Below are 18,507 nucleotides of genomic sequence, written 5' to 3' on the forward strand. Positions count from 1 at the left end.
CTTTGTTCCTCTCTTGCCACATACAAATCAATTCATCAAAAAAGTTTATTGCTCTTTTAGAGAAGAAATCTGTCTGGTTGCCATATGCAACATGTGACATATTTTATTCGGCCCATATATATTTTTAATTAGCTCATTTTTTCACTGTTATGGTTTTCATATGCTCATCATTAACAGAATGTTCTTTCCTTTGCTGGTTGATTTCAATTCTTAGAGAAAAAAAAATGTTTACCTAAGGTGGCATCATCTTTGAAGAGCCATAAGAGTTTTGACTAAATCAATAAAAATTCTTCCAAGAACAATTTTGGGTAGGTTGTCTTCAGAAAAATAAAAATAAAAAAAAAACAACCCTGTTATTGTTAATATTGTGAACTACATTAGCAATTTCAAATAGTGAAATTTTTGCTCAATTTAACTGTGGAACTAGCATTATTTCTTATGTGCATATACTTCAGGCCTATAGACATATTTGGACAGAAAGTTAAAGGACAGAAAAAAGATATTTTATACAACCAGGATCAAAAGAAAGCAGAAGGGGCTATTCTTATATCAGACAAAATTGATCTGATGTCAAAATTTGTTAAAATAGATAAAGAAGGATATTTTGTAATGATTAAATGTTGAATTCTTCAAGAAGACATAACAATTATAAAGAAAACATCAGAACTATTAAATTTGCAAATAAAATACTCAAGAAAGAAAACAGGCATATGATAAAATAATGCAGTATCCCAGTTCTAATAATAAATAAAACCACCAAAAGGTGAGCATTCTGAAATAGAAAATTTGAGCACTATCAGATCAATTGAGCTTAATGGACATATACTAAACACTGTACTCAACAACAGCAGAAAACATAAGAAACATGCTCTTGATAGATCTTATGTTAGGTTTTCCAACAAGTCTTCCAACATTTAAAAAAATTAAACTCATACAAAGTATCTTTTCTAGTCACATTGAAATTATATTAGAAATCAATAGCAGAAAGGGAGAGGACCACAGACACAAGCAAATTAAATGGTCCCTCCCTGAACAACCAATGGGTCAAAGGAAAAAATTACAGGGAAATGAAAAACTGTCCTCAGGCAAAATGAAAATTAAAACATATTGCAACAAAATATATGGAATTTAACCTAAAGCATTAGAAAAGATAAATGTGTAGCCAATAGTAAAAGATCTCAACCCGATACTCTAAGTTTATGTCTTAAGTGATTAGTAAACAATAACAAACTGAGTAGAAAAGAAGCATGAGGAAAGGAATGATAAAGAATTGAGAAGAGATAAAGCAAAATAGGGAATATATTAAACAAAGAAAATAAATAAAACCAAGAGTTTCATCTTTGGAAAACTCAGTAAAATGGTAAAACTGTTAGGTAAATGATCAGTAACAACAAAAAAAAGAATATTCAAATAATCAAAACATTTAATGAAAACACTACTTATTTTACAAAAATAAAAATGTCATAAGAAAGTACTCTGAACAATAATAGAACAGTTGGATCACATCATTAATCATTAAATGCAAAATGTTGTATTTCATGCTCATTAGGATGAGTATGATGAAAATGGAACTAGATGTTGGCAAGACTGTGAAGAAACTGGAATCAGAATGCTTTTACATGCAGTATTGAAAACAGTGTGATGGTCCCTTAAACACTGAAATAATATTCTCGTATTATTTAGCAATTCTGGTTTTATAAGATATTTGTAAATCCATGTTCATAGTAGCACGATTTGCCAAAGCCTAAAGGTGGAAGCAAACCAAGTGTCCACACGTAGGATATGGTCAAGCACATACCGTGAACTATTATTCAAACCTAAAAGGGAAGAGAGTTCTGAAAGATGCTTCAACACGGTTGAAACCTGACAAGAGTATCATAAATGAAAAAAAAGACAAATGTAAAATTCTACTTCTACAGGGTATCTAGAATACTGAAATTTGTAGTGGTGGGGAAAAGGTGGTTGCAGACCTAGAAAGAGAAGGATGGGAAGGATAATTTTCTGAGTAAGGGGTGACAGGTTGGGTAGACAAGGTCGTTCAGAGGTAGGTGTTAGTGACAGGTGCACAATACACAGGATGCAGTTCATGTCATTGAGTTGTACACTTACAATGTCTTAAAAATTATTTGGTATATTTTATCACAACAAAACAAACATTTATATCAAAGAATGAAAAGTAGAATTTAACTTTTATTTCATTTGCTTTTACTTTTATTAAGCACCTATTCTTGCATAATTAATATTACATAAAATTAAAAGGAACATGTTAGAAATGGAGATACCTCCAGAAGATCTTAAGCCCAGTGATACTTGTTCACCAGCTCTGAGGCATTTTCATTATCATAATAAATTATATAATCATTATGTAATTATCTATAATTATAACATCATGTAGCTATAATTATAACTAAATGAACATCTCCTAAGCAACTAAAATATGCCAGAGGCTATACAAAATGAAAATATATTTTATTGGCTTTGTCCCTTTCTAATTTTGGCTAGACTGTGTGCTTTCTTTATCTTTTGATGCCAAAAGAACGTACTCTTAGAGTATAAACTTTATCTAAGGTTTTCCTATTCTATATTCACTTTATAAACATTAAAAGTTTTCAGTGTATCTTAAAGTGGCCCACTTGAAAAAAGAGAGAGGCCGTCATACTAATTCTTATGCAATTTATTTAAAAAATTTCCCAAAGTATTTATACTTTTGGAACTGAAAATAGATGTCTTATTAAAATATTTTAAAATTACATAAGAAGAAAAACACAAAACCTTGAAGGCAAATAGAGGGAGTTTCGAAATGTGTGTAATGTGCTTTGATGAGGAGAATCAAAGGATTGCAGATTTAATCACATGCAGAACTTTAAAGTCTAATTATAGAAGTCCATCATCTGAAGCCAATGGCCAGAAAACTAATTCTGACTCGTAAATGTAACTGAATTGAAGTTCGTTTTGCACAAGAATGATCTGAGCCTCATAGAGACATGGTTGTCTCAGTACTTTGCTCCATTTACTTCGTTGGCAAAAAACTGAAGGGATATTTTTAAAAAGTTTGCAAGTCATCAATTAAAACTGCTTTGATGTACTTTCAGAAAGGAAGCCATCTAACCTAAAGCAACACAAATCAATAAAGCTACATGTATACACGTATGGTTTATATGCAGTAATGAGACTGTATTATTAAACTTAACTATAACTGATACACAAAGCCTTTGCAGATATTGATAGAAAATATAGAAATTTAAATTTTATATTCTTATTCTCCATATATGTAAAAGCGAGAAAAATGTATGCAATATGTATGTAATAAGGAAACCCAAAATATAATCTGGAAATCTGTAAGACAAGGACAATGACCATGTGGATGTGTTTTATTGAATCACAGAGAATTAATAATTAGGTAGAAATAGTTTAATGTATGTTCGTGTTTTCTGCATTGCTGAATATTATTAATCACAAAACATGAACACAGACAACAAAGAATTCTCATTGTTCTTTCATGGAAAACATAATAATTTGATAGAGTGAGAGAGGATTGTACCAACTGACATTTCACTCAGATTTTATTTAGATTCCACAGACTTTGATAAAGTGTTCCTAATTCATTCCTTTCTATTAGTTTTCGCCTGACATCTCAGCCTCGTTAGTAAAATCTGACATGTTTGTCACATAATCTGTATCTGTACAGTGAATAAATATCGAAGATATTTTCATGATAATATTTTGTTTGTAAGAAAAAATGAGTAGCTTTTTGTCTTTTGGTAACAGCATTCTATTACGCCCTTGAAAATGAATTTTGTATTCACATTGTCCTCACAATGTGAATATAATAATTAATTGCAGAGCCAGTATTAAGATGTCTGTGAGAAAAGATGGTAAGATTATCACTGTAAAAAGTGTGTATTTCAAACTACCTTTACCCAATAGTAGGAATAATAATGACAGCAAAATGTTACTCACTTCAATCTTAGAAGATGCAGAATTTCCTTTGTAAGCCGGTGCTGGATATTACTCTAATTTTACATGTTTACCCAGGATTACACTTTCATAATTAAAAGATTTTATCAGAACTGGTTTTAATTATATTTTAGAATTAAAATTTTAAAAATTATACAATAAAAATAAGTACAAAATTTATCCATCATTTTAATTTTATTAATATGGAGATAATATTTAGGGATTAGTTCTTCCAAGGACTCTTTCTCCCAACGACTATTGGTACATTTTGCATTTTTCCTGTTTACCTGGGAATGAATCCAATATTTATATTTTTCATAAATTTACTGTAAGCCAGCAAATTTTTTGTTCTGCAAATGCATATAATTAATTAAAAAGTAAATAAGTATTGAACTAAACAGTTTCTATAAAATGATCTGAATTAATCACACTTATAGCAAACAAAAAACAAAGAATAATACAATAAAAGACATGAAAATAACCCAAAATCGAGGCTATCTTGGTATACTTTTTTCTACCCATGTATATAAGGACTGCTGACATCACACTTTTAATTACTGCAAACTTGATTTGTAATATTGAGTCATTTAATTCCTTCCAATGTAACGGAACAAGTTACTGTGAAAGAAATTTTGCATATTTTCACTCAAATTTATGTCGTGTGTGTTTCTATTTTTTATCCTTTTAAAACAGTGTTATAATAGTTATTTAGATATGTATTTTGCTCTGTTATGTCGATTTAACAGATAACAGCATAATAGAGGCATACTAAAATATCTCAGTAGGTCTATTCAAAGTTTAAATTGGATTTTACATAATTTTGTGCTGTTTAACATATATAACTTTATATGCCATGGTCTTATATACTTTGGTTTTCATTTTTAATATGTATTGGATTTGCCAATAACCAAATACTAAGACAGGAATGAAAAAAATAAATTTTTCTCTAGAAGAAAAAAAAATGAATAAAAAGCAGCAAATACCCTTTGAGGAAAGGACACTACTAATGGCAAAAGAGCTTTTATTTTCACACTGATGGGGCTCGGTCTGCCTTCGTGCCCAGGGCTGGGAAACTTTAAAACAGTGATACTTTTTTTTTTCATTATGAAGCTAACATTATTATGTGATATATAGTGGAAAAACCACATTGCTCCAAATCTTTCCTTTAAAGACAGCTTCAGGCCTCAAATTTGAACTAATGGTGCCTGCAAATAGCAGCTCTGACCACGATTCGCTTGATAATTTTGCTTGAGTAAGCACTGTTAAAGAGACAGATCATCAAGATTCTTGAAAAGCTTCAAAATAATGGTGTGGACACTGGATATCCCATATTTTTAAGACTACTGCCTTGAAATAGATGCAGTAATTCTATGACATAGATACCACTCATTTAATTACAAAGATAAGATAACCTTTAAGAAGATAGAATCGACAGAAATATATGCATAATTACGCAAGGGTATTTATTAGGTATGCTTCCAAAATCAGAGGCAGGCCAGTCCTCAGTGGTGGTTGCTTGCTGAGGACCACAAGATGCATCAACCTGCTCGACCAGCAAGCCAGAAGGTGCAGAAAAGGGATCAAAGATGCGGCACCAGTCTAAGCTGAAGGCTTCAAAGTTCACTAAGGGTCGCTGGCATGCTGAGTCTTTACAGGAAGCCTAAAAAAACTGGAGACATTGTGACTGATAAGGAAATTCACTCAGGAAAACCAGAGCTTCAAACTGAGGACATTTCTTGCTCATTTTCTGTCACATAAACTGGAAACCTAATGGCTGGTACCACCCACAATCAGGGTGGGTCTTCTGTCCTCAATTTGCTGGTTTCCATGTCAGTCATCACAGGCACACCCAGAAGCATGTTTTCTTGATCTGGGAGGCATGTCTCAATCTATTCCAAGGGCCATCATAATTCAAGGTCACAGGAGCCTCTTTTGTAACATAGGTTTATAGAATTTGTTAATGAAAATGAAAAGTGAAAAAAATCTAAATAATAGATGTCCAATGAGAAAAAAAATAAATATTTTTTCTTCAGCAGTAAGAAAGCAAAATTATCAGTTTGAAAATAAGCAACAAATAAGTTTAGAAATACGCAGTCAAGATAAAGACGTCTTCAGAAGGAAATTTTCTTTAATTTTAGTGTTGGTATAAGCATAAACTGATCTTTAATTGAAAATTAAATAAAATGTACCATACTTTGGAATTCTCTGGATCAAAGCCTAAATAAAATGAAAATAGACGAATATAATTCCTCTAGGTATTAAAGTAGAAGTGAGATAAAGGGATAGAGAGACAGGCTAACCCATGCCTTCTGTTTTTATTTGTTTGTTGTATTTTTTGGAAATTGTGGTGCGGTTCCTTTACATGTTATCTAGAATACTGCTATTTTCATGGTTACAATGATTCAGCAGCCACAAGAGAGAGGATCTGGCTTGCGCAGCCTAAAGTATTTACTACTTTAAACTTGACATTAACAGTTTGCCAATATCTTGGCTGGAACATTATGAAAACATTCTTGGAGAAAATGAATCGTTAGAAATTTAAGTACAGATAAGAAAAATTTTAAAAAGACTTTGTTTTTGGTAAGTATTGTTCTAATTTTAAATTTTATTAGTAGATGTTTACAGTACATAATCATTATACTTATCATGGAGAATTCAATAACGATTTCACACAGTTTTACGTATGTTTACCAAATCTGTAAGAAGTAGGTATCATTTTTATGCAACCAATTAGGAAAGTGAGGTGGAAAGAAATTCAGTCTGTGAAATGTTGCTGAGCTGACGGCTATGGGATACTTTATTGGGGGTTGTATTGTTCACCTATGCCACATTAAAGGGAGGGCCATTTCTCCACAAATACAATGTATTTATAAGCTTATCTACAATCATTATCTAATAGAGGCAGCAAAATGTCCATTCCTTACAAACGTCAATTTTACAATTGGACATAAAACATAATGAAATGTTCTGTTATTACTGTATTTTCACAGTATGATGGTATCATCAGAGCATGAACATAGAAATTAACAAAGAGAATCCGAGAAGACAGTCCTTCATTTTGCCACATAAAGTTGCTAGTAATTTTTTGTGGAGACTACTTCTGTGTATACCTGATTTTTGTGGTGCCATTAAAAGGTAAACTTCGTGCCAGCATGAATAAAAGAGAATCTGATATGTGTCATATACATACGAGTTGCATCTTGAGCTGGTCTCAGTTTTATGTTAAAGGAATTTGGCTTGGTTACATTTTAACCTTTGCAATTCTATAATTCAATATTAAATATACAGATCAAATATCCACAGTAAATACAACTCTTTGGAGATAATATACATTTTCTAAAATAAATTCAATCCTCATATTATTAAGTCTTAATATTTTAAGATGAGCAACATTTTCACAAATCCTAACTAAAAATTCCAGGAACTTTATAGTAATGTAGCTTTTGAAACATTTATATACATCAATATTATATATCTGTGTCTGAAATACCTTTTTAAGTAAATATTTAAGATTAAAATTTGCAATTATTTCCTTTTCTTCAGTACATTTGAAAATACTGTTGCAGTCATAGACAGACATTTGCCAAGCAAATGTTAGAATAGACCTGAAAGCTCGTACAAGGTACCATGACTTAAGGAGACTTTATTTAATCTGGGCACTTTTACAGTGGGGTTGATATCTTGTGTGATTTTTGGGAGCAATGTAAAATTTAGATTGGTATAGTTGGAAAAAGGCAAGTGTATCCTAGGCACAAATCTTCTAGTGAAAAATCTCTGTAGAAACCCCAGAGTATTAAATATTAGGAACAATGAATCTTAGAGGAGGATGGACATTTGGGGCCACCCACCGTGAAGAGATAAAAAACAATTGTGTGACAGTAAGATCACTACAGGAGACTACTGAGAAAAAAAAAAAGCAAATGCAGAATATGTGGAGGATACCGATGTCAGAATGTGAGAAAGAATCGAGGAGAGAGCGTGAAAGTATAGAGAAACATGAAAGCTCATTGTGGAAAAAATAGCAGAATTGCAAAGTAGCCTTGACAAGGCCAAATGCTCCAGGGGAGTGAGGGAAAACCAGGCACACGTGAGCAGGTGACTGATTGTGTTAACTACAAGCCAAAATACATTAAAAAAAAAAAAAAAAAAAAAAAGCAGAATTGAGGGTCAGGCAGCACTTACAGAACAGTCCTGCAGTTGTTAATATCAAATGTGGAAGCAGGTATATGAAAAACAGAACAAGTCCTTAAAATGACCTTTCAGTTTCTGTATGTGTGCATTTGTGTGAAGTCTGTGAGACAGAGAATATTTGATTGTGTTCAGTAGTCAAATTGTTTCAGTTAAGGTTAAAGATGTAAGGGATGAGGGATAGCTGATGTCAGAAAATATTGGGTATAATTACTCCGGTTGAATCACTAGAGATAGACATAGCTGATAATGAAAAAATAAGAGCATACTGATGAAAATTTATTTTCTAATTATTTTTACTGGTACACTTTTGATATACATAAGGATCACATTCATCACAGTTTTCATTGCTAATTTACTAGACTTAGAATATTTTAATTTTCTATTTTAATTTTCTATTTGGGGAAGTTTCCACCATGATAAATGTAAATACTTGTCAAATTAATAAGAAACTTTAAGATAGAGGAAAACTATTTTTAATTATTTTTCACAAATGCAATAGCTATTCTCAAAATGTCTTTTGAAAATTTTAGTATCTAAAACTCTCCAAAGACAACCCCATCCAACAGTAACTAAAATAGCCAGGGATCTTTTAAAGAAAGTTAGAAGCACAAAAATCATTGTGGTGCACAAATTGAATTGCTTATCTATAGAAAAAATGATGAATTGCATGCTCACAAGTCCAGGCACTTTTGAAGTTTTCATGAGGAAGGTATAATTTTATTAGTAGTCAGACTTTATATTTTCCCCCCTATAAATTTCCACCTTGTTCTGAGATTTAAGTTTCTCTCTTCTCAGCCATACAACATCACCTGTTTGGACAAACAAGACTTTATCAAAAGTCTTAAACTGTCTAACTTTAAAATGAGATGATTTATATGTAAGTCCAGGTCCACAGAAACCTTTAAACATAAAGGGTCTAAACAATCTGATACTTTTGTATGGTATCACAGAAGCAATTTACTTCCCAATTGTGTCTTACTTTGTTGTCTTTGCAGCTCTTTTCACAATAATTTTTTTTCTTGTGAGAATGAACTTCTCACAGCAATTCAGTTCTGTTCCGGAAAGTGTCATGAGGCTGAAACCCATCAGTGGCAGCTGAGGTGGAGACAAAAAGCTTTCTCAGGTGTGAGCTTTATCATTCTCAAATTTGCTAATACCAGAGATTATAAATTCCTTTTTCTATATCTTTTTACTATTAGTACTATGCTGAGATTTTTCAAATGCTCTTTCCAGCTTTGAAAGAAGTCTTCTTTTTGATTTTGATAGCTCTTGCAAAATATTCACTTGAAAGACCTCTCAACTAACATTGTAAGCCCACTTACTCTTCGCATAATGTTCCTATTTGTTTCTTGTTCAGTTTGCCCCTTTCTGGTAGCATCTGGCAAGGATCTCTTTGTACACATTAGAGAAAAAGAGACACACTGGTAATTCCATACATTTTAATCACTCAAAAAGCAATTTCGATCATTCCTCTCTGTGACTAACTTGCAAAAGTGGGAAAAAATAAAAAGAAAAGAATAATAAAGTCAGACAAATGTATGCCAACAGTATTATACACATACCTTTTTTGTTTAGACATACAGTTCCCAAATAAGTGTTCCATATTGGTCATAGTTTGATTTAAGACATATCTGAGGTTCATCGTTTAGAAATTCTGTAGAGAGGATGAATCCGACCACTAAAATTCACATAGAATGGGATAATTTTGTTTTGTAAGGGGTATAGTGATAGAATGAGGTGCTGTTAAGAAAGGAAAGCATGAAGAGAAGAAAATTAAATTACATAAATCTTCCAGGTAGGTAAAATTTATGATACAATCAAATTGTGGTTTTACATATTTTACTTCTCCTTTATGGTTCACTTGGGTCTGTGAATGATCAGAGTGAATAGTACGTTTATGTCCACTGCTTAAAACACAGAGCATAATTTTACCATTTGGAGTTATTGCACAAATTTATAGTTGTAAATCTTTATGACATATTTTCAATTGTGTCTATGATTTATTTGATGCTTGGCCTACCATATAATATCAAATTACAACATTGTTCCTGTGAGGAAATATAAAAATTTTAGAACAATCTGCTCCACGTACAGGTTTCTATGAATGCACTGTGGCGTAAGGAGGGACTTCCCATTCCAGTTTTATGAACTCTACTTGGCATAGATTTATGATTGAAAGATAAAGTGTCTATGGATATTTAAGAGCTTATGCAAAGCAAATTTTAAAACATTAAGGTACATGGTTTTTTTTAAAACCCAATCTTGTGTCCAGATGTCCTCTTTGACATGTGCTCTGTTCTGTGCTGCTCTTCTGATTGGTCACTCGCTTCACCAAAAGGCCATTGCCGTCTTCCTTTATCACCTGAATAAATACACCTGTGCTGACAGCACTTCAGCTGAACCACTTCTTCAGAGTGCCGAACAATGTTGCATTCCTTAAATAAAAAGACAAACATTGTGTTAGATTGAATTAAAGACTCATTATAGTGTGTTTAGAAATAGTAATGCTCCCCACCACACACATCCACACACAGGCATAATGGTGGTTTATTTATACAATATACAATGGTAGATAAGACTTGTAAGAGATAAGATCCAGATTTTTCCGAGTCTATCAAACTTACACACACACCATGGAAAGTTAAATCTCAAAACAAAATAATGAACAAAAGTGTTGAAGCAAAAGTTTAAACATATTCAGAAGAGAGATCAAAACAGAAAACACTTTGGAATATTTATTTTTTAAAAGACTCCAATTATAGTACCGAGATATTATACTTTTATCATATAGAAAACTTCACTATATAGAAAACGAAAGAAAAAAGCATATTATTGTGCAAATATGTATATTCATTGGAGATAAATGACATAAAAAAATATGAGGTATAATTCCACTTATAAAGATGTTTTATCACAATTTCAAATATCTATATTCAAAACCGAGTGATCTACAGAGAAAAACATTCTCCCTCTGCCTTTGATGGTGAAATTATCATGACTACAATCCATTTATACTGATACAAAACTTTTTTCAAAATAATAATGCTCTCATAGTTTACCAACCAGAACTTCTAGACCTTTAGTACTACAACGTTATGCACATGTAACCCTTCTTGTATATGATGTCAACATTTCACTACCCATTTTATAACTTAAATAATTTAGGTAGTGAAGCAATAATAATATTTTCTATTCCTAGTACTCCTAGAACAGTGTAATGAAGCATATTATTCACTATTCAGTAGATGTTTTCCTGAAAGAGCGTTCTAGAAGGGTCTGCCGAAAAGAAATGCCACAAGTAACACAAGTAAATTTTTACACTCTAGCAGAACTATAAAAGTCTCAAGGGTAAAGTCAATTAGGAAAATTTACTCATATACTTACATCATAGATCTAAATTAGAATTGGATGCATTGATCAAACTTTCATGCTACTCATTCAATAAAAATATATTGAATGACTAACATTCCAAACACTGGAGATAAAATGAGAGGCAAACAGATACATTTTCTCATTTATGATATACTCTATGGATGTCATAAAGAAAAGCAGAAACCAAAATGCAGCAATGTTTTGTCAATGTTTGGGTAAGAGAAGAGTAAATTTTGGGATTGGGGGTGGGGTGAGATTGTAAGATGGTAAGAGACAGCAAGAAGCCTTGAAGTTTGAAGCATAAACACTAATGTGGGTAAGGAGGGTTAATGGGGTTAGTAAGAGATGAAAATTATGTCTTATGTTGTATTTTGGACTTTTTATGTGAGATAACGTTGCACAAATATTGTTTGAACCTATCACATTTCCTTATGATGGATCTGGGATTTTGAGATTTTTTTTCACTTTTCTTTTTCTGTATTTAAATAACTTTTGTGGTTGTTGCTACCCTAAGAATCATTGCAGGAATCTGATAGACTAGTCTTGAACTATAATTCATAATCATATATTCATTTCATAATGCATTTGACCTAAATAAAGTTTTTGCTCATTAAAGCATAAAAGTATTTCTGCTTCCCTAATTGTAAGAGATTTCAGAAGCCATGTTTCCAATAAATGACTCTTTCATTGTGAAAATACATTGATTAAAAATATAGTACAGCAAAGAAAACACTCAGGTAAAGAAGTATCAGCATATATTGATGAAAGAAAATACTAGGTGAAAATGCAGCAAGTATGCTGTAGAAATCTGAAAGGAATCTAACTGAAAGGCAAGACAAGTACAATTTCTATTGGTGTATAAAGTTTCAAGTGTTTATTCAATATCAGTCCTAACCCAAGCGTTTCGGCAGTTTACAATATAAGCTCTTCCTGATGCTTTTGTTGAATTGTGAAACCAATAGTTCTGTAAAAACTACAATTTAGTACATGCATGCACATGATTAATTTGTACAATCCCGTGAAACCAATGTATTCTGAACATGTCTAATGGATTTATATTTTGGTGTTCAATTTATTCCATTATTTTTGTCTTTTTTATTTAAAGAAAAAAAAAACAAATAAAAAGGGTAGAAACAATACAGAATTTCAGAAAAATAAACAGTAAGAAATCACCAGTCAATAAGTTACATACTATCATGTTAGAAATAGTTGTACAAGTTACAAAATTAAAGCATACAAAGTGATATTCAAACAATGACACTGCAAACAGTTCTGCTCAGTGATCCAACAAGAACTTAGTAATATGGTTATCAGTCCTACATACTTGTTTTTTATCTTAAAGAGGGTAAATTAAACATAACAACACAGAGCAGAACAGTTTATAAGGAAACAATTTAAAGAAACATAAATTTCAAAGCAAGTCCACTGGAGATCACTGTCTATCTTATTGTCTCTAGTTTTCTTCCAGATAGTTGTCCCCATCTTTATACTCATTGAATATATACTGAACATTATAGAACTAATCAGATCATTACAGGATGATGAAGACTTTTTAGGTTTTCAAGACCTGATTTTGAGAAAGTCAATAATGTCTACCATAATGTCTCTCAGTCTCTTCGTAGTAGCTGTCTTTATCATTACGTGTGCTGAAACTGAACAAAAGAGACTAGACTAATATCACTCTGAACAGTGAATGATAGTATTGCTAGATTTCATATCATAACGCTACAGAATTAGCACTGGGTTTCTTAGTGTCTCTTCCTCTTCAGAGCATCCGTTAATTACGTCATGTATTATATAATCTGTTCCCATAAATAGTTTAGAAATTCTTCTCATGTGTGAATCTCTATATGCATATCTATCCTTTCTGTATTATAGGGAAAAACAGATCAAAACAAGACAACAAAATAAATTCCTAGAAAAACATAAAATGAAAAAGTATATAGGACCACAATATTAGGTGATCTACAGTAGTTACTATGCTTTCTCTTGTCATTTTCAATAGACTTGTCCACATCATCAGGCATAATATAATTGAACATAATATTACATAGCTATTTTAATAAAAAAAAACTGTGAAGATATTGTAAGACTTGAAAACAGTTAATAATCAAAACCAGAAGGGATATCTTTTATATCTTGTCATCTTCAGAGTAGTTGTCTCCACTCCCAGACTTGATACTATCAAGGATACCAAATTTGAATAAAATCAGCCAAGGCAAAACAATGGTCTAACAAACCAGCTTCAAATGAGATCAGTCATAGTAAGACAATGTAAGTAATACAGGGTTTCAATGTAAGTTAATAGGAAATTAAGAATAGTTACCATGGTATAACCAGCTATTTTTGGGTTAGCTGTCTGTGCCCTCAAAACTAATATGAGTAGACAAACTGGAACAAAATATAAACAAACTAAACAGAGCAAAAAGACTACAGTGACTTTTAAATCCTGATATAGTGTTAAGGATTGATAACTAGTGGTCACCTTAACGCCAGCTGGATTACATCAGCATGCATTGAGAGAAGATGCTCCACCTGAGGAAAGTTGCCAGGATAACTAGGTGGAGAAGGGAGGCGTTGAGAGGGATTGAGGCGTTAAGGAGGCATTGTGGGTTCTCCTACGAGTTGCTGTCTGAGTTGTTGGTTCTCCTGGGGAAGCTTTGGTCCTCACATCGAGCATTGCTTCCTGGCTCCATAGGGGAAGACATGCGCTGCTTGGTCTCCAGGATGAACTCCTCACACTGCTTCCTGGCACGCACCCCACTGTGCTTGTCGTCGGAGCTCAGGGCCTCCCTGTCGCTGAGGGCAGCTGTGGTGCCTTTCAGGCTGGTCCTGCTTTTTGTTGTGAGTGTGACTTCTTGGCTCCAGCGTAGAACCCTCATCCCACTAGCACAGCTCCTTCATCCTGCTGGCATAGACTTTCTGGCTTCCACCGCTGACCCTTGCGTCTTCGCAGCATGGATCCGTGAAAGAGACTGGCTTGAGTCCTTCTTGTGGGCTCTGGACCTCCTGGGAGGCATTGTTCTGAGCTCTGGGTTTTATCTGGACTCGTGTGGGACATGTGCTGCGGGGTTTACACCCTTGACTAAATAATCTGTGTCTTTGGTGTTGTGGATAAATTTCCTGCATTTTCCAGTGTTAACTTCCGGTGACCATTATAAAAATATTATGAACTCCATGTCCTAATCCTAGTTGTTCTCTTTGTACAACATAGTATTAACAACGTCCTCTGCCTTCCTTTTTTAGACAATTCCTCCATTTTCCCTTTCTCAGGGGCTTTGTATATTTTAGGTCTCACTAGCTCTTTTAGTTTTTAGATTAGGGGGCCAACCTGTTATCTATGTGAGTGTTGTTAAACCTTTTTACCCCTGAGCTTGATCTTGAGCTGTACTTTTTACTTACTAAAGTCACAAGATTGTCCTTCCTCCAGCTGTGTAGTTCTATACTGCCCAAAAGTGTCATAGCTTCCTGTCCATTTGTGGCTCCTGGGTGAGTTGTCCCTATTTCTCTCTGGTTTCCTGTCACATATAGCATTGTTTTCTCATCTTTGACTCTCAGTTTATTAACCCTCTTTCAGGTTGAGTGTATCTCCTACTCAGAGCATCTCGATGGATCGCACCTCCTAATCTACTCTGCCTGTGTTTCTTTTCTTGTTAGTGTATCAGGGCTATCTGTATTAAATATTACAGCTTACCATCTCTGCTTCATTTGTGCTATTTTATTCTTCTGTCATTATTTGTCCACTTTTCTCCTTCATTCCACTGTCTGCCCCATTCACTGAGGCCTCTCAGTCACTGTTGCTGGAATCCTGGTATTTTTTTCCTCTCTCTCTCTCTCTGGAATGTCCTTCAGTATTTTTTGTAGGGTTGGATTGGTGGCCATGAACTCCCACAGTTCCCTCTTTTTGGGGCTCCCCATGTTGTATTATGTTGAGTTGTAAGTTGACTATCTCAGGGAGCTTCTGTAGCCAGCTATTATCTATTTGCCATCTTAGCTCTGCCTATTTTTGTCTTTTTAAAACATGAAATATTTTATAATTTTTGTAAATTTTATATCTAAAAATACACACAATCCTTTAATTTGATAAAATGTTAAAACATTGGAAAACAATGCTGGAAAACAGCAGGCTAGTGTCAGTGCAGGCCTAGGTAAAGCTCCAGTATACTCTTCCAAAAGTAAATTCTATGTGCTCTATGAGAGATTGGGGTTCACTGGGAATCACAGGATCACATCCTGCGAGTGCTGTATCAGGCAAAATCCAAAAGAAGGAGAAAGATAAGTTGATTAACTGAAACAACAAACCTTGGCCCTGAGAAGAAGTGGCTCAGAGAAGAGAAAGAACTTTCAGTTTCTCATCTCTGTATCAAGAAAGACGCAGCACATTCTGAGTTCTGGTTCTAGCTCAGGATCCCACCCATACAGGCAGAAGACATGATAATCGGAAACTGAACAGAGATGGAAGTGATAATTGCCATCCTGTGCATGAGAATTTGCGGAGGACCAGCTCTGAAAATCATAGAAACTCTGGCTCCTTTCTGTGCCTCATGGAAATGAGTACGTGGCCTGCTCAAGCAAAATCAAGGTAGAAACCCCTTCTGAGTAACTCCCTGTTCCTGCATATTGAAAACCTCTATTGTTTGTTATAAAGTCAAGATGTGACTACCTCAGCAACACCGGGAGGCTGGCTAACCTGCCTTGCAGTTATAGTAAGACTGGGAACACTGATTGTGGCACAGTAAACTAATGAGGTGAGAGCAAAGCCGGGAGAGACCCAAGCAGAGGGAAAGCTGGACTCGGAGTGTTCCTGGGGGCAAGGGATAGGAACACAGAGTGAGAGGGCTGAGTTCCAGCAAACATAGGTGGCCGCTGAAAACTCAGAGAGAGAAAGTTTGAGACTGTGGGCGCTCTTCACAAAGCAGCAGAATACTATACCTTAGAGCAGTCCCCGTGGGCCCAGCTCCTCAGATCTATGAGAAGCATCATGGACCTGAGACAGACAACTAGTCATCAGTCACTCACAGGACCACACACTGCAATGTAGGAGAACTCTGCTTACATAGGGTGCAATTCTGTTCCAGATATAAATATAGCATCTTTGTGGATGATTTGGTCCTACTATTCACTTCACACCCCAGTATGGATGACTGCAAGTCAATTATAAAATAAAAAAAAAAATTAGTTTAAAAACTGCTGAGCCTAGCCCAGTTCACTTCCACAATGACTGGAAAGTAGTGTTCACTGGGAATCACAGACTCAAATGTGAGAGGAAAGTGCTACAAGGCTGCCAATACCCACTTGAACTCAAAAGAAGAGCAATCTGGTTGAATTCATATTGCAATATAAATCAGCCCAGAGTTGATCCATCCATCCTTTCTCAGTTCTCTTTCCTTATCTCTCTCTCTATCCCACTCTGTTTTCTTTCTTTATTTCTTCCTTCCTTTCTTTCTTTCTTTCTTTCTTTCTTTCTTTCTTTCTTTCTTTCTTTCTTTTTTTTTTTTCTTCTGGTATTGCAAATTTAGTAATGCATGATGGGGGCCAGATAGTCAGTGCCTCAGGATGGACAGAGATCCAGATATTCCAAACCAACCACCATATTGGGTGTGTACAATGCAACTGGTGTATACAGTGACAGAAGGGTACCAGCAGAAGATTCATAGGTAGATAGCTCAGCAGACACAGGTTAGGACTAGGATGTCTCAAGAGGGCAATGATTTTATGCTAAAAAAGATCTTGCTCTGGAGTGTTCTTTTTATTGTAGTAGTTTTAGTTTAGTCTTAGTGGATGGAGAGGATGACCCAACCCAAGAGTTAATGGAAAGTCTCTCCCAAACCTTCATTTATTCCTTAGGAAAAGATACAAAATTAGCCAATGTGAAGTCATGATCTCCAATTTTATATATATATATTTTTTTTTCCAGTTTTATTCTGTTCTTCCTCCTTTTTTTCCTAAATGTATTCAGTGACTGATTATTTCTAAAGGAAAATAAAAACATCAATGTAAAATTATTTCTGCCTGTTTGTGGAAAATTCTTTTCAAACCTACTTCAACATGTTTTGTAAAAGGTAACAGGAGAGATTGCTTCGTTATCTGTCTTATTTGCCCACTAAATTAACCGTGCAAAGTTATAGAATTTAATGATGCATGAAATGACCAGAAAGAAGAGCATAGTTTTTTGTCTCATGTGTTTTAACTACACTGAGAAGATAAAATTAAAACCAGTCTTAGATCAATGAAAACCTGACTTTCCATATGGCAAGGACTAAAGATAGACTCCTATCTAGTACCCTGCACAAAACTAAAATCAAAGTGAATCAGAGATCTAAATATTAAAACAGAAATACTAAATACGTTGGAAGAGAGAATAGGTACAACAAAACCCTGATTGCATGGTAAATATTACAAAGAACGGACAACTGGAATCTCATTCTATTAAAAAGCTTTTTCACAGCAAAAGGAATTACCAATAAAATGAAAAGACAACCTATAAAGTGAAAAAAAATTAGCCAGTTATCCTTCAGACACAGCATTTATATCTAGAACATATAAAGAATTGAAAAAAATTAGACTCCTCCCAAATTTAAAGAGTAAACCCAAAAATGGGTATCTGAGATGAATATCTACTTCTCACAGAAATACAGATGATAAGCAGCTTTGTGAAACATTGTTGAATATCACTGGTCAATCAAAAGATGCAGATTTTTTAAAATGTTGAGATTCCATCTCACTCCAGAAAGAATAGTGACTTTCATTTTTATTTTTATTTTTATTTTCAAAAGAATAAAACCAAGCAAAATGAAACAGAGTAAAGTCAATCAAAACAAAACAAAATAGTGTAAGTGATACAGAACTTCAAAACAAAATGATAGGAAATAATGGTTACTGTATGGCCTCTTGTTGTCTTAAAATAACGCCCAAATTGGGTGAGGTGGCACATACTTATAATCCCAACACACAAGAGACTAAAGCAAGAGGATCAATGCAATTCAA

General features: G+C 33.9%; 1 long non-coding RNA gene across 1 annotated transcript in view; it reads right to left on the reverse strand.

Annotated features, from left to right (window-relative positions):
* Positions 1 to 8,615: 8,615 nt before the first annotated feature.
* Positions 8,616 to 18,507, reverse strand: part of LOC134472598 (uncharacterized) — a 148,701-nt gene continuing 138,809 nt past the window's right edge. Inside the window, exon 3 of the long non-coding RNA XR_010042483.1 lies at positions 8,616 to 10,583. This is a non-coding gene — a long non-coding RNA (uncharacterized LOC134472598). The remainder of the gene's footprint in view (positions 10,584 to 18,507) is intronic.

Source organism: Cavia porcellus, unplaced genomic scaffold, assembly GCF_034190915.1.
Source record: "Cavia porcellus strain 051 isolate PalLab524CR breed Dunkin Hartley unplaced genomic scaffold, mCavPor4.1 scaffold_24, whole genome shotgun sequence".
Lineage (NCBI taxonomy): Eukaryota > Metazoa > Chordata > Mammalia > Rodentia > Caviidae > Cavia > Cavia porcellus.